This window comes from Sus scrofa, chromosome 4 (genome assembly GCF_000003025.6).
Source record: "Sus scrofa isolate TJ Tabasco breed Duroc chromosome 4, Sscrofa11.1, whole genome shotgun sequence".
NCBI classification, from domain to species: domain Eukaryota; kingdom Metazoa; phylum Chordata; class Mammalia; order Artiodactyla; family Suidae; genus Sus; species Sus scrofa.
Genome location: NC_010446.5, coordinates 125,724,043 through 125,742,728, shown reverse-complemented (window position 1 = coordinate 125,742,728; position 18,686 = coordinate 125,724,043). Strand labels below are relative to the sequence as shown.

Below are 18,686 nucleotides of genomic sequence, written 5' to 3'. Positions count from 1 at the left end.
TGTTTTCACAGAATTTACCATTAATGTAACAGTATCGAATTAACAAGTATTCTCAAACACATGCCTTTGTTTTTGTTTTATAACCAGTTGCAGGTGGTCACCTCCTTATCCCAGCAATGTGACCAATGAAAAGACCACTGGGGTGTAAGTTGAGAGACAATTTTCCACTATAACATTAATCATTCCTGGCCCTAAATATATTGTAAAAGAGAAGACACGACTAGCTGTTCTCTAAGAGTCCCTCTACGCTAAAGCTAAATGATTCAATAATAATTTTGCTGATATTAATATATCATCTATTTGTTGATACAAGATTGTTCTCTTAGGAGAAAAGCGGAAAGGTGGGGGAACATAAATCTGGCGGGGGGAAACAAGGAAAACCAAAGTTTTAAGGAATGCAGAAAAGTTCAAATTTCAATTGGAACCCAGATCTAAAGTTAGTAACACTGATGTGTTTAAACATCCCTTCCTTGGAAGTTCCCCTGAGATGCAGCAGCTTAAGGATTCCTCGCTGCTGCAGCAGTGGCACAGGTTCGATTCCTGGCCGGGGCATTTCCACATACCATGGGTGTGGCCAAAAAAAAAAAAAAGGAGTTAATATTCCTTCAAGCAAATAATTTAACTTGTTACTGTGACCTGGCCAAAACAAAACGATAGTTGTTTGCAATTCTTATACTTCTAATATTACAAATATACAAAGTATGATGTAGATGTGAGCGCAGTGTAACTTTGTTAGAAATTCTAAAACTTACACTACCATGATTTTACCAGCAAAATATATATATATATATATATGTATACCACTGAAGTAACAGTGGTCAAGTCTTCATGTTTCACCTATTAAAAAGTCTAAGTTGCAACTTCTTTATATAAACTAATTGTTTGTTACCAAACCTATCCATGCAATATGGCTGCCCTCATGTTCCCTGGATACTTACACATGGCACTGAAGGCAAACAGCAGGTTTCCTTTCTTTGAGTAATTTGAGTTGTCTATTTTTGGAAAAACTCTTTTTCTTGTGGGACCAAAAAAAAAAAAAAAAAAAATTGTAACTACACTACTGCGGAGAAGCAATAAAACCATTAGCACAAATCTAATCTATCATCCGGATGCAACGAGCCTGGCATTAGTTAGGACTGGCCCGGATCGATGACGGTGTTTGGGTTATTTCTGTTGAAATTATTAACGTGTATACAGCACAGGCCCATCATTCAGGCCCGCCAACTGCGTTGACCTTCTCGTTGAGGACTTCTTAAATGACCACACGAAAATCTGAATTTACAAGTTTGATAACAACTAAGCGTGCATCAACGATACTTAAAACAGTTCCAAAAAAAAAGTTTTCCACTAATGTCGCTAAACCATGGATGGATCCCACCACGAGAGTCGTCTGTGGAAGTCTCGTAACAAGAAACCGTTAGCTCCACCACCTAAGTTTCCAATCACTGAGAAGGGTCTGGGGCAACTCATCTTCAGGTTCACGGGAGAAGTGGAGCACACCTGCTTTCCTCTGGCAGAGATTAAGCTCCCAGGGACCCAAAGGCCAGGGAATCAGACCTGGAGAAGCAAAAAGCTTTAGCTGGACACCCACCGAGCCCCTGGCCACCCAAACGCTTCGAGCGATTTACCTCTTGCGCCTACTGCCCGGGCACCGGGCGGCTGAGGAGCTCGCGGGGCAGGGGGCGGGAGCGCCCCGCGGCCCCGAGCCCCCGGTAGGGGCGGGGTGTGGACCCTCCTCGCCGGAGCCTGCGCCGCCGGCCAGCGCCGGGCCGCCCCGCGGCTCGGACATCGCAATGGCGCCCGCCCGGCGCCCCGGGCCGCCCGGCCTCGGCCCCTTCCCCCCGCCGCTCACTGGCTGCTCGGCTGCATGTGACTAAACAAAACCCCCGAGCCCCGTGCCCGGCTCAGCCCCTTTGTGTCCGCTCCCAGGTCCGCCGCCGCCGCCGCCGCCGAGGAGCCTCCCCCGCCCCCCGGCCCCGGCGAGGCCCGCCCCGCGGCGGCGGCCGCCGCTCACCTCGGGCTCCGCCGCCCCCCGCGGCCGCCGCGGCCGCCGCCTCCCCGAACCCGGGGCCCGGGCTCCTTGTGCGGCACCAACTCCGCCTCCTCGGCCGCCGCCGCCATCTTAGCCTGTGCGGCAAGACGCGTCCTGCGGAGGCTGGGGACCGGCCCGGGGCGGCGCTGCCCGGGCCCGCGCGCCGCGGCCCGGCGCCCCCGCGTCCTGCCGCCCCCCAGGCCCGCCGCCGCCGCGGCCCGCGCGCCCGGAGCCCACGCGGGGCCCGGCGAGCCCGACCGAAGGAGCCCCGAAACTCACAGTTTGGTGCCGTGTGCGTCAAACCGGGGCGACGTTGGGAGCGCGCGGCGTCCCCGCGTCACGCGCCGCTCTGTACGCTCGGCGGCTCCGACGGCCCCCCTGCGCGCCCCGCTTCTGCCGCCGGCCCGGGGCCCACGGCGCACGCGCGCCGCTTTCCCGCCTCGCCCCGAGCCGCGGGCCCGGGGACGGCCGGCGACGAGCTCGCGGGCGGCTTCGCGCGGCCGCGGCGCCTGGGCCGCGGGCACCGACGGGGGCGGCGGCAACAGTGCACCACTGTTCTCGGGTGCCAGGAGCCCAACAAGGTCACCTCCCCCTGCGCTGACCTCATCGCTCTCAAGGAGGTCCCCGCCCCAAAGTAGGCACGCTCCAAATATGGTGGTGCCCAAACTCTGCAAGACCCAAGCACTCAGGCAGGCCGAGGCCCTTTAAGGTGGAGCAGGCCCGGGTCTGAGTTCCACAGCCACGAGCGTGCCACCCTTCCGTCTCTTTCCCTGCTGTGGGGGAGAACAGCTGAGGACCTCCAGAGCGCCCGTCACAGCCGTAGAGTGACGGCAGAGCAGGGTTTCTGGCTCTCAAGGGCCCCGTTACTGGGAGATGCTGGATGGACAAGCGGAGCATCCAGGGTAGCATCTCAGGTCACGGGACAGCCCCTCCAAAAAAGGCGCCCTGGGTTTGGTCCAGCTCCATTCTGGGAGGATCCTTTCTCCTTGCATTACTGACTGTGCTGTGCATCTCCAAGTTAGTTATGTAAGAAGCACCTGAGATACTGGTTAATCCCTCAAAGAATTCGTAGGGCCTGGGAGAGTTCTAGAAAACTTTTTAAACACGTATCCACCGGAGAGTCTGAGGCCAGCGTTTCGTGGACCACTTTGAGAAACACTGATGAGGCGCTATTGGCTTTGCTTTTAAACTGGCAAACAGGAAGTTGCTAACATGTTTGACATGAACCCAAAGTTCCTGAGGACTCTGCTAATCCTGCCCTAATAAATTCTTTGTCTATTCTGAATCTCTGTTTTCTTATCCAAAAAAAGGTCTTCGGTTATTTTGCAGCTATCATGAAACCTTCAAGACATGATTGGCATTCCGAGGCATACACGGTAATTGCAGTCATTTGTCAAGAATGAGATGGGGACTTCATCATTATCAGCAAACAGATTCCCGAATGACAAGTATTTATTCTTGCTGCATTAGTTAAAAATAATAGTTTCCAGTGCTTACCATGCACCAGGCATTGTTCTGACACATTCAACTTCATTACAGCCTAATGAGGCAGAGAGAAGTTAAGGAATTTTCTCAACGTCACACAGTTCTTTGGACTCTTTCAAAATACCGATTTTTCTTTTTCATTTACACAAATGGGTAAACGATTTTTTAAAAAAAGTATGTTTTCAGCCACTTTGGGGGGGTTCCATCTGCAGAATCCATGAAAATCGTTCACTGTTGGACTTCAATTACTATGTAGCATGGAAATTCTTCTATCACTACAAAAGCAGTTACCAACAACAACAAAATGTACACTACTGACTGACCAATGTGTATCAGATGCATACCACCAGCAGAAAGAACCACTTCGAACTCAACCATGATCAGGAACTTGTTTATACAGGACTGTTTGTGGATACTAGAATTAAGCAGCTAAACTGTAATACTATAGCAGTGGTTTCAGTAGTAAAAAGTAGTAGTAATAATTGTTAAAGTAAAACGTAATGGTTGATGAACTTCTTTATAAACAGAATTGATGGCAAAAACTATGAGTGGGAGAAAACGTGATAAGAGCAGAAAGCTTGAGTAAGTTATTATTAAAAAAATACAATTTTAAAAATCCAAGGACCAATTATGTGGCTCAAGGCCAAAATATTTAAAGACATTAAAGGAAATTATGGTTGAGAATGAAAATCAAGATGTGGAAAACCATTTGACCCTGGAAAAAATTCACAAAGCACATCTATCCACTGCAATAAAAGAATCCTCTGATGAATACACCTGGTGAAGAAGCTTTGAAAACAAAAAAGAAAAGGAAAGCAAGGCTGGCTATTGTTACTGTGTTAAAACCTAACAATATTAGCACCATTTACCAATCTATTAGTTCTTCCAGTGAATGGGATCTCCCAATAAAAGATGCAAAGAAAGCCGTGCTGTCAAATGACCTAAACAAAAAGAAAATGTAATTCATTTAAAAATGTTTGAAACATAAAACACGAGTGTCCACATTCCAATAAAAACATGAGTTTCCACATTCCGATCCTTCTGAATCGCAGGCAAAAAAAAAAAAAAAAAAAAAAAAAATGGAACATTCAATTCATCTACTAGCCTAGCCGTAAATTCAAGTCCAAGTTTGGCTTATCTTCGGGCCTCACCCTAAGACGATCCACCTCTAGGTATCGAAACTGCAAGTCAGTCTCACTTGTGGAATTACGGGTATTAGAATGCGTGTGTTAATTGGCGCAGAGGAGCCAACACTGACTCCTCTGACTCCTCAGCTCATCAGAAGTAGCCCATGAGAGTATGTGAGCTTTTTCCCAGAACGTATGTGGAAAAAGAAAACGGGGCCATGGCAACGTAGATAAAGACATATTTAAGGAATAAGCAGAGAAGTGTGAGAAAATGAGAAATGAAAGGACAGAGGGATGTGTGGAGATTCAGGCAGGAGGTACCATCACAGAAGCCAGGAAGGATGGAAACATCTTTCTAACCGTGACAAATGGACTCCAATCTCAATGGCTATCGCAGTAAAGTTTCTTTTTGTAATCACATCACACTCCACGGCAGTTAGTGGGGCCCGGGAGGGGACACCTCACGGCAGCTATTCAGGCACCTAGGGTCCTTGCATCATCTGGCCGTGCCATCCCCTAAGGTCTTGGAGTCTTCTGCTGGATCCTCTGCAAAGAGAGAGGGAGAACGCGTGGAGAATCCTGAGTGCCGTAAGCTGAAGTGGCCAAGCTTGGAAGGGTCACCCATCACTTGTCACTTTCCTCTGGTCAGCATCTGGTCACGCAGCCCCACCTCACTGCAGGCAGAGGCTGGCAAATGTGGTTGGGCTGTATGCCCTGGAGGAAAAGGAAACAGGCCTGGCGAGCTCAAAGCAGGGTCTCGCACATCCTGAGTGAAGGCAGCAGAGAGGTTAAATGAGTAAGTGGAGTCCACTGTGTGTGCAGAATCATTGCTGACCTTGGCAATTGCAAGGTCAGTCGAGTAGCCCACTTGTAGTGGATTCAGGACAAAATGAAAAGGAAAGAAAGGGAACTAGCAACAGTCTGATCAGCTGTGGAAAACTGACACAATCAAGTGACTAGACTTACAGCACTGAGACACTAGTTCAAGGTTACAGGTAGGGGCCACTGCTTAAAGATTCTTGGCAACTAACCAGCAAACCTTCTTCTAGCGCACCAGGCCTTCCTGAAGGTTCACACACATTAGACTTGAGAAGTGCCTTTTCTGTTTATTTTTTCTGGAGAGAAAGATTCCAGACGTTCCAGAATATTTGGTTGAGATTCATCCAAAGAAAAAGGGCATTTGTAATTTCAGCCATCCCCTATGCCCTACTAAAGAAAATGAACTTAAAACAGTAAGCCAAAGGATTGCGTTATGTGTATTGATTTCCTTTGTAGTCGATAATTGGCAGATACCGTTATATAAGTGTGTTCTTTACAGGATAATAATTAGAAATTGGACTTTGATATCTCTACTTTAATTGTGAATGAAATTAAATGTCTTAAAATGGACATCAAAATCTCTATCATGTAGCATTTACTTAAATTTTCTAAATATGTTTCACGAAGGAAAAGAATGGTGGCTGCCACCTTAAAAAATAGATTTAGGAAACATTTAGTTTAAGGTAGAAATATGGGCCTAAAAATATATATTGATAATGTCATCTTTATTTTTCTTATCCATTTCTCTTTTATTCCACGGCATTAAAATCTCTCATAGATTCTCACTCAGATTCCTTCCTGAGTACCAACTTCCAGCCTCAAACACAGAGCGGCTGTGGTCTCCAGGCCACGAGACATCCTCTGAAATGGAGTTCCCGTCGTGGTGCAGCAGAAACAAACCCAACTAGGAACCATGCGGTAGCGGGCTCGATCCCTGGCCTCGCTCAGTGGGTTAAGGATCCCAGACAAGGCTCGGATCCTGCGTTGCTGTGGCTGTGGCTGTGGCATAGGCCAGCAGCTGTAGCTCCAATTGGACCCCTCCATATGCCACAGGTGCAGCCCTAAAAAAGAGGAAAAGACCAAAAAAAAAAAAAAAAAAAAAAAAGGTGTAGGGTCATCCTCTCCTAATATTCATGTGGTGCCTGTGATGTTGCAAGTATTACCCAGCCCTGCCCAGTAAATAGAATACACTCAGCTCTCAAATAGCTTGTGGTCAAACAGATCAAAAAATCACATTCTCAAAGTGCTATTTGTATTTTAAAGTTGACCCAGAAAGAGAACTAGTTGCTGTCCAACTAGTGCCGCAGAAGGTGCTAATGCTGTGGAGTCACTTCCTCTGGAGTTTGGCTCTTGGCACGGCAGGTCGAGATTCAGACAGGAAGTGACCAAGCGCGGATGCGTGAAGAGGATAAAAGACTCACGTAGAAATCCCGTGGTAATGTGTGAACGGACCGTCGAAGTGGTGACTGCCAAGCATAATGGGTATTCAGGCGGGTGGATCCCTGCCCTGTAGAAAAGGGTGCCAGGAACGACAAATTACTTGTTCAGTGAGCACGGAATTCTATGAAAATGATCTCAGCAGATGGTGTCATGAAATTTTGATAGCAAACTGCACTCTGCCATGAAGATGTACCCGTCAAGGGGACTTGAACCGTTCGTTTGCTCTCATGGGGAAATAACCCATATTTTCCTTAAAGATATATAAACGCCGTATCAAAAGCACAAAAATATGAAGCGTTTTATAGTGTCTAGTTCATCAATTCTGTAACTCTTTTTTAAAATTATTGTAGCCTCTCTGAAATCAAAGTCTACTTTAAAAATCATCATTGTACTTGGCATTTTTTGCTTGTTTATTGGGAGCTGAAGTAATGGCACACCTTTCAATGAGTGATATTTTAGAATAACTACCTGACATTTTCAGAAGATCCCCCAACTCTGTTTTGGTAAATCGACTTTCATAAACTTAGTTGTTGGCCCAGTAGGCCATCTCTTACTAAGTTCAAAAACTGTCAAGAGTTTAGTCTGCTCGGTTCATGCTGTCATCAGACTATTATAATTGAGCTCATTGCCCAAGGGAGACAGAATCCTGGAGGACAGACCAGACACAGGTGCGTGCTTTCCTCCTAAGGTACCCCAGAAGTAACCTTCCCTGGGCCTTGTCACCACTTTTTGCTGTAGGACCCTCAAAACCCCTGCAAAGTTCCTTGAAAGAGTCTCCTGTATACTCAGGAACAGGTCCTTCCAGCTGCTTCGTTACTCCCCTGATTTGACAAACTGTCCCCAGTGGCTGCTGGTGATCCTTCTGCTGGAAATGGCCACCTCCCCTGTGGCACCACCATTTTTTGCCTGGCACTGCCATAGCCGTAGCTGATCATCTGGAATAGCAGCACTGGGCGCCCTATCAAAGCTCTTAGGTATTTTTTTTAATGTTTATCCATTATGTGTCGGCCCCTTTACTGATCACTGCAGAGGCCGTAGTGAAAAATCCATGGTTGCTATGCACAGTTGTGGAGTTTGTGCCCTGTACAGAGACTCTCAGCCAAGCAGGGGCGTAGAGGTTAATATCTAGCCTGTTCTCCACTCACCAAATCATGCCCCTTCGTGCAGGGCTGCTTTTTGATTCAGGAAAGGATACCCCTTCCATCCCACAGAAGTTCCTTTTCTTGTGAAGCGATCTTGGCGCCTGTGGGCCTGCATCAGCCTGGTGCTGGAGGCTGAAGCTGGGTCTCAGAGGACAAGAACTTGGACTGATGCAGCCTGTGTCTAAACCTTCTGCACAGCCTCACCCTTTTCCATCCCGCCCAGAGAGGGTCTTTCTCCAGGCGGTTGATAGGCTATTGGGTCCTAAACACTCAATCCCTGCCCTCAGGGAGTTTACAGTCTAATGGAGGGAGACAAAGGGAAAGGCAGCTGTGACAAGTGTGATAAGCCTAAGATAGGAGTGAGCACCCTGTAGCGCCCAAGGAAGAGAACCCAGCTTATTCTAGGGGATGAGGAGGGCCTTAGAGAAGCCTCTCTGCCTAGAGCCATCTTCTGTCCTCTGACTAACTCCTACTTGTGCTTCAATTTTCAGTTCAATTTCCCTCAGACAGGGGCCTCGCTGCCCCCTTACCCGCCCTCCCCACCCAGCACTCTATGCATTTCCTTTGTTACACGAGTCTTACGTGTCCAGTAAAACCCACTATGACTGAACAAATGGGACCCCAAAATTCAATTTCCTGAATTACGAGGCCATGTTATTATGAGGTTAATGAAGGGATGAGCCTACAGAGTTCGCTGGCTGGAGTTCCAGGGCTCTGGCTGTGGGATCAAAAGCTATTCTGGTCTCACTAGAGTTTGAAGCAATCTGCAGGTACTGGACTTCTCCAGATTAAATGGACTGGGAGTGATTCCAGGTCCTGGGACTTGCTGGGTATTCCAGGATCACACCACCACTGTCAGTGACTTGGCACCCGTTTCATCTGCCTGCTCCAGGCTGATGGGATTGGGAGGAAACTGGGAACGCAGAATCTACTTCCTCCTTTCCACCGTGCCTTTCCCCACCCCACGTTAAGAACTTGAGCCCAACACGTTTGAAAATGGGCACTGGGCAGAGGACAGGATTCATGAATGGCCGGAATTATTATAGCTGGTTTTGCATGATTAGGAATCTGATTTTACTGTATGTTATTTTCTGCAGCATTGTGGATTTGGCCTTAACTGTAATTACTTGCTTAATGTCCAGCTCCTCCTGCAGACAATATATACCCCATGAGGGCATGCTAGAGGTTCATATTGTATCTCTTACATGTAATACGGTTCTTAGCTCATATTGGTTGCTTAATAAGTATTTATTGAACTGAATTGATGGTATAGCTAAGTTGAAATCAAAAAGACTTATGAAAGCTAGCTGAGGGTACAGAGCTGAGGGAAGGTATTCTATGCAGAGGGAGCTACGTGAAAAAAGCCCAAGAAGAGCGAGAGAGCGTGGCATATGTGGAGAACTGTAAGAAACTCACGCAGAGCGTGAGGAGTGGTAAGAATTGAAGCTGAAAGAGGAGGCAGAAGCTGGATCTCAGAGGACAAGAACTTGGACTTTATCCGAAAGGCCATGGAAAACCACTGATGGATTTTTCACAAGAAATGATAGGATCAGATTTGCATTTTAGAAAGATTTGAGAAACTTATTCAAGGGAGTAAACCTGGCTGCAGAGAGAGGGGAATGTTTTTAGGACAGACTCTGACCCCTGCACAAGCATGGCATATGTTAAAGAAATGGGCCCCCGTTCTCAGCCCGCGTGGAGGGGTAATCCGTAGCAGACCTGCTTTCTCCTTTGCAAAACTTCTCCCTTTAACCCTCAGCTGCAGCTGATTGGACCTGGATAGCAACCTGGTCCAAAAAAAAAAAAAACCATTTGCAGGTTGGCAAGTGGTCTATGAGATACCTGGAGTGGAACATAGTGCTCAAGACACAGTGGTATTATGACAGACAAATCGATCAGTGGAAGAGAACAGCGTCCAACATATAGGCCCACAAAGGCTTGGTCAATTTATTTTTGGTAAAGGTGAAAAGGCAAGTTTATGGAGAAAGAGAAATCTTTTCAACAAATGATACTGGGAAAAAATTGATTATTCCTATGCAAAAAGTCAAACTTTGATCCATCAATAAAAATTAACTCAAAATACATCATAGACGTAATATGAAACATAAACTGAAAAACTCTGAGAAGAAAATCCTTGTGAGCTAGATTTAGGCAAAATTTTCTGAAATAAGGCACTAAAAGCACGGTTCATAAAAGAAAACATTGATAAAAAGGACTTCATCAAAACTGAGAATTTTCGTTTTTCCAAAGAGTAAAAAAGAATGAGAGACTAGGAGAAATCACTTGGAAATCATATACTTGGTAAAGAACTTGTGTCTATAATATATAGAGAATTCTCCAAGCTCAATAATTAAACAAATAACCTGGTAAAAAATGGACAAGATAAGTAACAGGTACTTCACCAAAGAAGATATATGGACGTGAAATAAACACGGGAAAATTCTCATTGGTCACCAGGGAAGTGTGTGTTAGGGTCACAATGAGTTGCCGCTACGCACCTGGGAGAGTGGCTGAGAAACTGGCAAGCGGGACTATGCCAAGTGTTGGCCAGGTTGTGTAGCAACTGGAAATCTACTAAATTGTTTGTGGAAATGTGACGTGGCCCAAGAACCTTGGAAAAAAGCTCGGCGGTTTCTTGAAAGTGTTAAACGTACACACCACATAGTGGATATGATTTACCCCTCTCACGTCTGGGTATTTACCCGCAGTAAGAGAAATATACGTCCGCACAAAGACGTGTACAGGAATGTTCAGAGCAGCTTTACTTCTAATAGCCCCCAGCTGGCAACAGTCCAAATGTCCTTTGGTAGGTGCTTGTATAAACCCAGCCCCCAAAGGAATGCTTACTCTATGATTCTCTGTATGCGAAACTCTAGAAATTAATCTGCTGTGGCAAAAACAAAACAACCCCCCCCCCCAGATCTTGGGGTTTTATCGTGGAGGAGGAAGAAGAGGCAGGAGTGGGGTGGCAAGGGCTTACAGAGAGGTACAGGATATGTCTGGGGCTACTGGCTATTTTCATTATCTTGATTGTAGTGATGGCCTTGGAGGTATAGACGCATGTAAACATTTCTCAAATTGTACTCTTTAAGTATATCCACTTTATTGTTTTAATAAAAGTTTCAATAAAGGGCTTCCATAAAACTCTTTTTCAAATTTTTTTTGTCTTTTGTCTTTTTAGGGCCACACCCGCAGCACATGGAGGTTCCCAGGCTAGGGGTCGAATCAGAGTTACAGCTGCGGGCCTACACCACAGCCACAGAAACTCAAGATCCAAGCCGTGTCTGTGACCTACACCACAGCTCACAGCAACACCGGATCCTTAACCCACGGATCGAGGCCAGGGATCGAACCCGCAACTTCATGGTTCCTAGTTGGATTCCCTAACCACTGAGCCACGACGGGAACTCCTCTCTTTTAAACTTTTAAGAGAGAGATGATGGAAGGCGTGAGCTCCTTGAAGGGGTAGAGTAGTGGGGCACTAAGACTGGGCTCGGACAAGGAGAGGGAACCCCCCAGTTTGACATGTTTCTGCTTGGAGTGTCGGGCAGGCGAGATTATTTCTCTTGCTCAGATGCTGTCCATTTTCTCTGTAAAATGGGCAGCGAGCCTTTCTGCACAAAGAGACCCGAAGAAGGTAGGCAGAGGGCTTGAGGATAGTGGACAACTTTGAAACAGCTGCTGTGGAGGGAGAGTCAGCCCAGACCCGTTGCATTTGGGGAGCACTGGGGTTTCTCTTGATATCGGAGACCCAGAATCTATGGTGACACCACTTCCGCATCATTATGTAGTTTTTTCTGGCCCTCGTCGGCAGTATAAGCGAAGGAAGTTTCAGTCCTCTCGCTTCTCCAAACACGTCATGTCTCCCAGAAGCTTCTTTAATCTTCTGAATGCTCAGATTTCTTTGGCATCTGCTTCACCGTTTTGCCAGACACATCAAAACTTTTTTTGTTTATCCATTCATTCGTCCAAAAAATATCTGCTAAGCCCCTTTGACTCAGGTGTGAGGTGCTAACGATGCTGAATATACAGCAGTCTAAATGCACCTGGTCCCTGCTTTCAGGCTTCCATGCCCAAGTAAGGAACTTGCCCTCCCGGGTTCCACCTGCCCCCTTGCAAACATCGGAACACCAGACACTTCCCAAGGACAGGTCACCCCTGGGATTCAAACAGACCGCCTGGCCACCCTTCATCGAGATGGCTCCGTAGCATGTTCCATTTTCACTGAACTCATTATGTCCCTCCTTCGAATGTGTATTATAAAAGTCTGTGGCCAACACTGAATTCCTAGGATCTATAACTAGAGACCCAGGGACAAAAAGGAAACGGGCCCAGCCAGCCAATATGCCGTCACTAAGAGCTTTAGGTATTTTCATCCCTTGAAATTCAGTAAAACCACAACTTTCTAATAAAGAGGAATGCTAAATTTCTCTTTCACCCAGTTTGGACAACATATTATTAAGAAATCTTTTTTTTTTTTGTCTTTTTGGGGCCACACCCTTGGCATATGGAGGTTCCCAGGCTAGGGGTGGAATCGGTGCTGCAGGCGCTGGCCTACGCCACAGCCACAGCAACTTGGGATCCGGGCGGCATCTGCAACCTACACCACAGCTCACGGCAACACCGGATCCTTAACCCACTGAGAGAGGCCAGGGATTGAACCTGTGTCCTGGATGCTAGTTGGGTTCATTAACTGCTGAGCCACGAAGGGAACTCCCAAGAAATCTTTACGTATTAAATAACGTGGCACTAGTGCATCAAATGGAAGTGGCATTGAACTGTTTTTTTATCCTCTAAAAGAGTGTTAGCAGTTGCAAAGCAGCTAGATACACACGAGTGTGTATTTATATATTTGGAATGTTGAGTTAGGAATCACATTATATTGGTTTTGAAGGGAGATAGAAAAGTAAGAGGTTCTTCCCTACCTTTGTAAATCTGTTTTGAATAGGGTAAGAAATCCCATACGAGTTTACAATTTTGGCCCAGAAGCCATGGTACAGTATCATCCAGCTGGCTGTCAATATTCAGTATGTGAGGGCACCACCAGAAGAGGCAGCGAAACAGTAACAAAAGGGGGGAAAGTTATAAAAAATGATATATGCATGTTCTTTCCTGTACTTTTTTTGTGATCCAAAAACTTAAAAAAGATGCACAGATGCATGAGGGATGTTTCTTTTAGTGAAAAGGGGAAACACGAATCCCTAAGGGTTGGGAATAAAAATTGATGAGTTTGGCAGTAGGCTTTGGAAACGAGCAGTAATAGCCAATATGACTAACACGAAAAAAATGTTGCAAAGAATCACTAGGACCAAAAAGCAACAATTTTTGCATCGTGCAGAAAAACAAAATGGTCTTATAATAGCCCCCGAGGGAAGCTTTCTTGTGACACAGAAATTTTCCTAAGTAACAAAATGGAAAAAGGGGACTCTGCCTGCAAGATCCCTTCAAGTTAAAGTATTAATTTCTCTATCCCTATGGGTAATAATGCATTTTTTATAGGAAAAGTAATCGTATGCAAGGTATGTCCCCAAGGTACAGGTCAATGCAGATTCTCCAAGATAGGAAATCTGGCTGGAGATTCCAGGATGATCACTATCCATAATTAAGTGTTAAGGTTACATCTAGCCAGCTATTAATATTTCGCCTGCAAGCATCTTGCCAGAAGAAACTGCTGAAATGGTAACAGAAAATAAGAGAAGATCCACAAATGTATTGTAATTTGAGCAAGCCCCTTCCCCCCAGTGAAGGAGATTGGTGCTGGAATTCATCATCTCCCCCATGTTTTGGAGTCTTGACTGTTGAGATAGGAAATCCTTAGAGCCCATTCCTATAGATGTGCTGTCAACGTTTTCACTTAGACAAATAGAGAATACTTGTAAAATAACTCAAATCATTCTTAGATTGCTTTGTGAATTATCTACGGTGCCTTGTGAAGAATGCCCCTCCCTCTCAAAGACAACTTTCTCTTTCTCCCCCGCCTCACTTCTTTAGCATCTAGAAGGACTGACCAACAAAGCTTTCAGGCAAACCTTCATGAAGAGGGTTTTTCTCCGTTGAGCTTTTGGTAGGTACTTGGCATTTATGATCTTACTCTCTGTAACGTGCCAGAGCTGAGCACGTCTGTCTTGCTGTGACAGTCGAGGGGCTGCACCACCGTCAGACAAATTCAGTCCACTTTGGTCTATCGTGCATCTCCGGGCTGCTGGGAATCACACTTGTTCTTGATACTGGGCATGAATCTGTGAATGTGATGGGCAAGGTCCCTGCCCTCCCGAAGCTCACCTTCCAGTAGGTTGACTGTAGCTCAACACAGGGAGTCGAGAGGCAGGAAACCACCCTGGGCACTTCAAGCCAAGGATTCTTAGGTACTGTTAGGAAACAAATGGAATAAGAACTGTAAGGAAGGGGGAGTTCCTGTCATGGCTCAGTGGTAACGAACCCAACTAGTATCCATGAGGACATGGGTTCGACCCCTGGCCTTGCTCAGTGGGTTAAGGATCCAGCGTTGCCAAGAGCTGTGGTGTAGGTCACAGATATGGCTCAGATCCTGCGTTGCTGTGGCTGTGGATGTGGCCGGCAGCTGCAGCTCTGATTCAACCCCTAAACCCCTAGCCTGGAAACTCCCATATGCCTCAAGTGCAGCCCTAAAAAAAAAAAAAAAAAAAAAACGAAAAGAAGGGTAAGGAAGGGAAAAGCAGGTTTAGAATATTGATCCTAAAAAAAGACCACCCACGTAGGAGCCAGCATTTACTTAAGCAGCTCATCTTAGGTGAGGGAATGAAGAAAAAACTTCTTGTTCTGCAGGAAGGGAGGGCAGCTCAGTGGGGGCTTAGAGAAAGCATTCTTGGAGCAAGAGCTGTTGTTTATGTGCTATGATTTGAGATGAATTGGGAAAGCTGCCAGTTCAAAAATGTCTCTTCCGCAGATGTCTGTAAAAGGTGGATGTTTACTTCTCCTGGGAGAGATGGCAGTTAAAACCACGGACTTTGGAATCAGGAAGACTTGTTTGTGAATTGCAGCTCTGCAGCGTACTAACTACGAGATTTTGCAGAAGCTATTTTTCTCTCTTGGCCTCAGTTTCCTCATCTAGGAGACGGAAATAATCATGCACCCTCCCAGGGTTTGTATAAGGCTTCGAAGCGTTACTATGAATTCAGGCAGTAGCACAGGTACGCAGAAATAGTAAATATTCAACAAGTGATAGATCTTCTTAATACCATTTTTTACTGATTGATTCAGCCATGCATTCATTCAACTCACATTCACCGAACTCCCGCCATGCGCCAGGTTTTGTGTTGCTCATGACGAAGCGGAAATTGTCATGGAAGCAACTGATTAGTAAATTGTGAAAGATGCCCTAAGAGACAGTAATAAGAAAAAACAAACAAACAAAAAAACAAACAAAAATCCTCTTTATCTTTTTCCCAAAGCAGAAAATGGAAGGAGAACATTCCTGGAAGATGGAACAAAAAACGTTCAGTGTATGCAAATGTTTTTGATCCACTTCTTCCTGGAAACTGAGATGTAGCTGGGAGCCATCAGACTGTTAATATAAGAGCTTACTTCATCCTAAAAACACTGTGTTCCCGTGACTTCCGGGGCCCTGCACTCTCCTAGTTGGTCTGCCACGTCTCCGGCAGATCCATCCTGGTCCCCTTTGTCAGGTCTTTCTCCTCCGTCATTATATGCTGGAGATCCATCCTCAAGACTGTCTGGGACATGGAGTTTCCAATGTGGCTCAGGAGGTTAAGAACCAGACTAGTGTCCATGAGGATGTGGGTTCGATTCCTGGCCTCGCTCAGTGGGTTAAGGATCTGGTGTTGCCGTGAACTGTGGTGTAGGTCGCAGATGTGGCTTAGACCCCACGTGGCTGTGGCTGTGGTGTAGGCCAGTGGCTCCAGCTGCGATTCAGCCCCTAGCCTGGGAACCTCCATAGGCTGCAAGTGTGGCCCTAAAAAGATAAATAAATTAATTAATTAATAAACATTTTTAAACGGATTGTCTGAGATGCTTTCCTCACTCCGTATGCTCTCCTTAACCATCTCATCCATTATCCATAATTTCCTAGGGGATTAAATTACCATCCAAATGATAACTCCCCAATTTTTATATCCATGTCAGAGCTCTCTCATAAACTCCTCCTGTTTCCAATTGACTCCTATTTCCAATTATTTAGTGAATATCTTCACGTGGTTGTCTTGAGAACACCTCAAAATAAGCATGTCCAAAGCTAGCTGGTCTCCTTTCCAAAGTCCCGTCCGATGTGCCCTCTCAGTTAGTGCCCCACCGTCCTCTCAAGGGCCGGCCACGGTAGGAGCCCTGCAGCCAGTCCCGACCCCAGCTTCTCCCTGGGTCAACCCATCCTCAAGTCTATTCCTTCTGCCCCTTCGATACGCACGTCTTGTGTCTGTGTGCTGCACCCTCCTCATTGCCGCCCCAAGAGCCCACTTTGATTTTCACTTGTCTCCCCACGTTTCGTCTACTGCTTGTCCACCTAAACCAGGCTCGCACAGCAGCCAGAAAATGCAAATCTGCCCATGTGGCTCTGTTGGTTAAAACCCTGCACAGCCTTCTTGTTGGCCTTAGGAGAAAGGACAAACTCTTTCCCAAGCCGTCTGCTATTGCTCTCCTAGCGCCAACCTTTCTCAAGTTTTCTTTCCCTGGTTCACTCTATCCTGGCTGTTGCTTGCCTCATACGTTTTCCCACCTGTTCCCTCTGCCGGGAATACTTTGTTCTCCTTTTCACCTGCCTGTGCTTAGTCATTTTTAAGGTCTTGCTTAAAGGGCACGTCCTAACTGAAACCTTCACGACCCCCCACTCTGGGTCCAAAAGCCGTGAACAAGGGAGCAAGCAGAAGGGATGGGAAGAAAAAAATACTGGTATTTTTTGTACTACAAATACAGTACAGATTTGAATTGCGAACCTTGCTGGGGCTGATGGGTGGAGAACAGATGGGCAACAGGTGAGAAGGGACCTTTCCAGTCGTGAAAATGGTCCGAAGGCTCTTGCGGGCGTCTTGGTGGGAGATGATGTTATCTTGGGTCGGGAGGTGGTGATGGCAAAGGGGAGAAAAGTACCGTCGCCAGAGACGCCTGGGACACGACATCCATAGGCCTTGGTGCTGCATTTGTATTAGAGGAGCGATGCTCCTTGACTCTTCCAGATCCGTGAAGAGGTCTTTTTCTTAAATGTCCTGCCTTCTTGCTTCAGCTCATGCCCCTTTTACATGATGGATGAATTCAGGAGAAGGCAGCCCTGCCTGCAGGGAGCATGTGCTCTTTGTCTGCAGAGGAGACAAGTTTTTGGTAAAGTGCCTGTCCTCGCGAGGCGAGGGCGCCCATGGTCTGGTGCCGTCAGGGACGGGGTAGGCACCTGCTCCTGCAGCTGGGCCTCGGAGGTAAGAAACTCCTTTTTGCCACATTCCTACCTCACAGTCTTCAGTCTGGCCCTCCCCGGGAGGGAGGGAAGCTGACACATGGCTTTCTATTTTCCTCATGCTTCGTTTACTTAATTTATTCAGAGCTCAGGTGGGGGTTGCAGGAGGGAGCAGACAATGCACAAGGATGCCTTTCAGATTTCCAGCTTATTCCGCTGCATGGATTGTGCTGTCATTCTTTCCCTCCCTCCCTCCCTTCCTTCTGTTTTCAGATGAGGGAATCAGCACTCAAATTCTGAATTTGGGGTATGGTGAGTTTGAGATGACTCTAAGGTGTGGGGTGGATGTGTCAAGTTGGCAATTGTAAATTCAGGGCTCAAGGATGCAGCCTGGCCTGGGGAGACAGAAATTGGGGGGCTCCCAGCCTACAGCTCTCCATGATGGGCTTGAACTCACCTGGGAAGAGACTATGGAGAAGGGAAGGAGGCTAGACCTGAGCTTCGGTGCACAACAATATTAAGCGGCCAGGCTGAGGAAGAGGAGTCTGAGGAGGCAGGCAGGCCTCTTTGCTGGTGATAGAGCAGATCCGGAAGTCAGAGAGGAAGGCAGAGAAAATGCACGAGGCAAAGAATGATGGACGGTCAAGAAAATGCGTAGCATTATGAGGAAACTGGTACATGAGAGCGCCAAGGCCAAGGGTGGGCTTAACTTGGGGTGTTGACTGATGAACGCAGGATTCCAATTTAGTCTCATATCTTGTAAGACTTCAATGATTTATACTTATTTGTTTAATACCTGGTTTCCCCTCCAGACAGAGATTTTTTAAATTGATGTATAGTTGATCAACAATATTATATAGTTTATAGATGTGCAATGTAGTGATTCATAATTGTTTTTTGTCTTTTTGTCTTTTCTGGGGCCGCACCCACAGCATATGGAGGTTCCCAGGCTAGGGGTCCAATCGGAGCTGTAGCCGTCGGCCACAGCCACAGCCACAGCAACATGGGATCCAAGCCATGTCTGCGACCTACACCACAGCTCACGGCAACGCTGGATCCTTAACCCACTGAGCGAGGCCAGGGATCCAACCCGCAACCTCATGGTTCCTAGTTGGATTCGTTAACCACTGAGCCACAACAGGAACTCCGTGATTCATAATTTTTAAAGGTTATATTCCATTTACGGTTATAAAATATTGGCCATAGTCCCATGTTTTATCATATATCCTGTAACTTATTTTATACAGAATAATTTGTACCTCTTA

General features: G+C 46.5%; 1 protein-coding gene across 24 annotated transcripts in view; it reads right to left on the bottom strand.

The window, feature by feature from the left end:
- Window positions 1-2,404, bottom strand: part of ZNF644 (zinc finger protein 644) — a 115,864-nt gene extending 113,460 nt beyond the window's left edge. For 4 of the 24 annotated variants that reach the window (XM_021090263.1, XM_021090278.1, XM_021090277.1 and 1 more), the window contains exons 1-2: window positions 2,312-2,373; window positions 939-1,557 (exon numbers count right to left, since the gene is read on the bottom strand). The gene's annotated coding sequence lies outside the window, so the exon portion shown is untranslated. Of the gene's footprint in view, window positions 1-938; window positions 1,711-2,014; window positions 2,185-2,311 lie in introns of those variants that run through there. The other 20 variants (XM_021090284.1, XM_021090287.1, XM_021090288.1 and 17 more) reach the window with 13 other exon arrangements.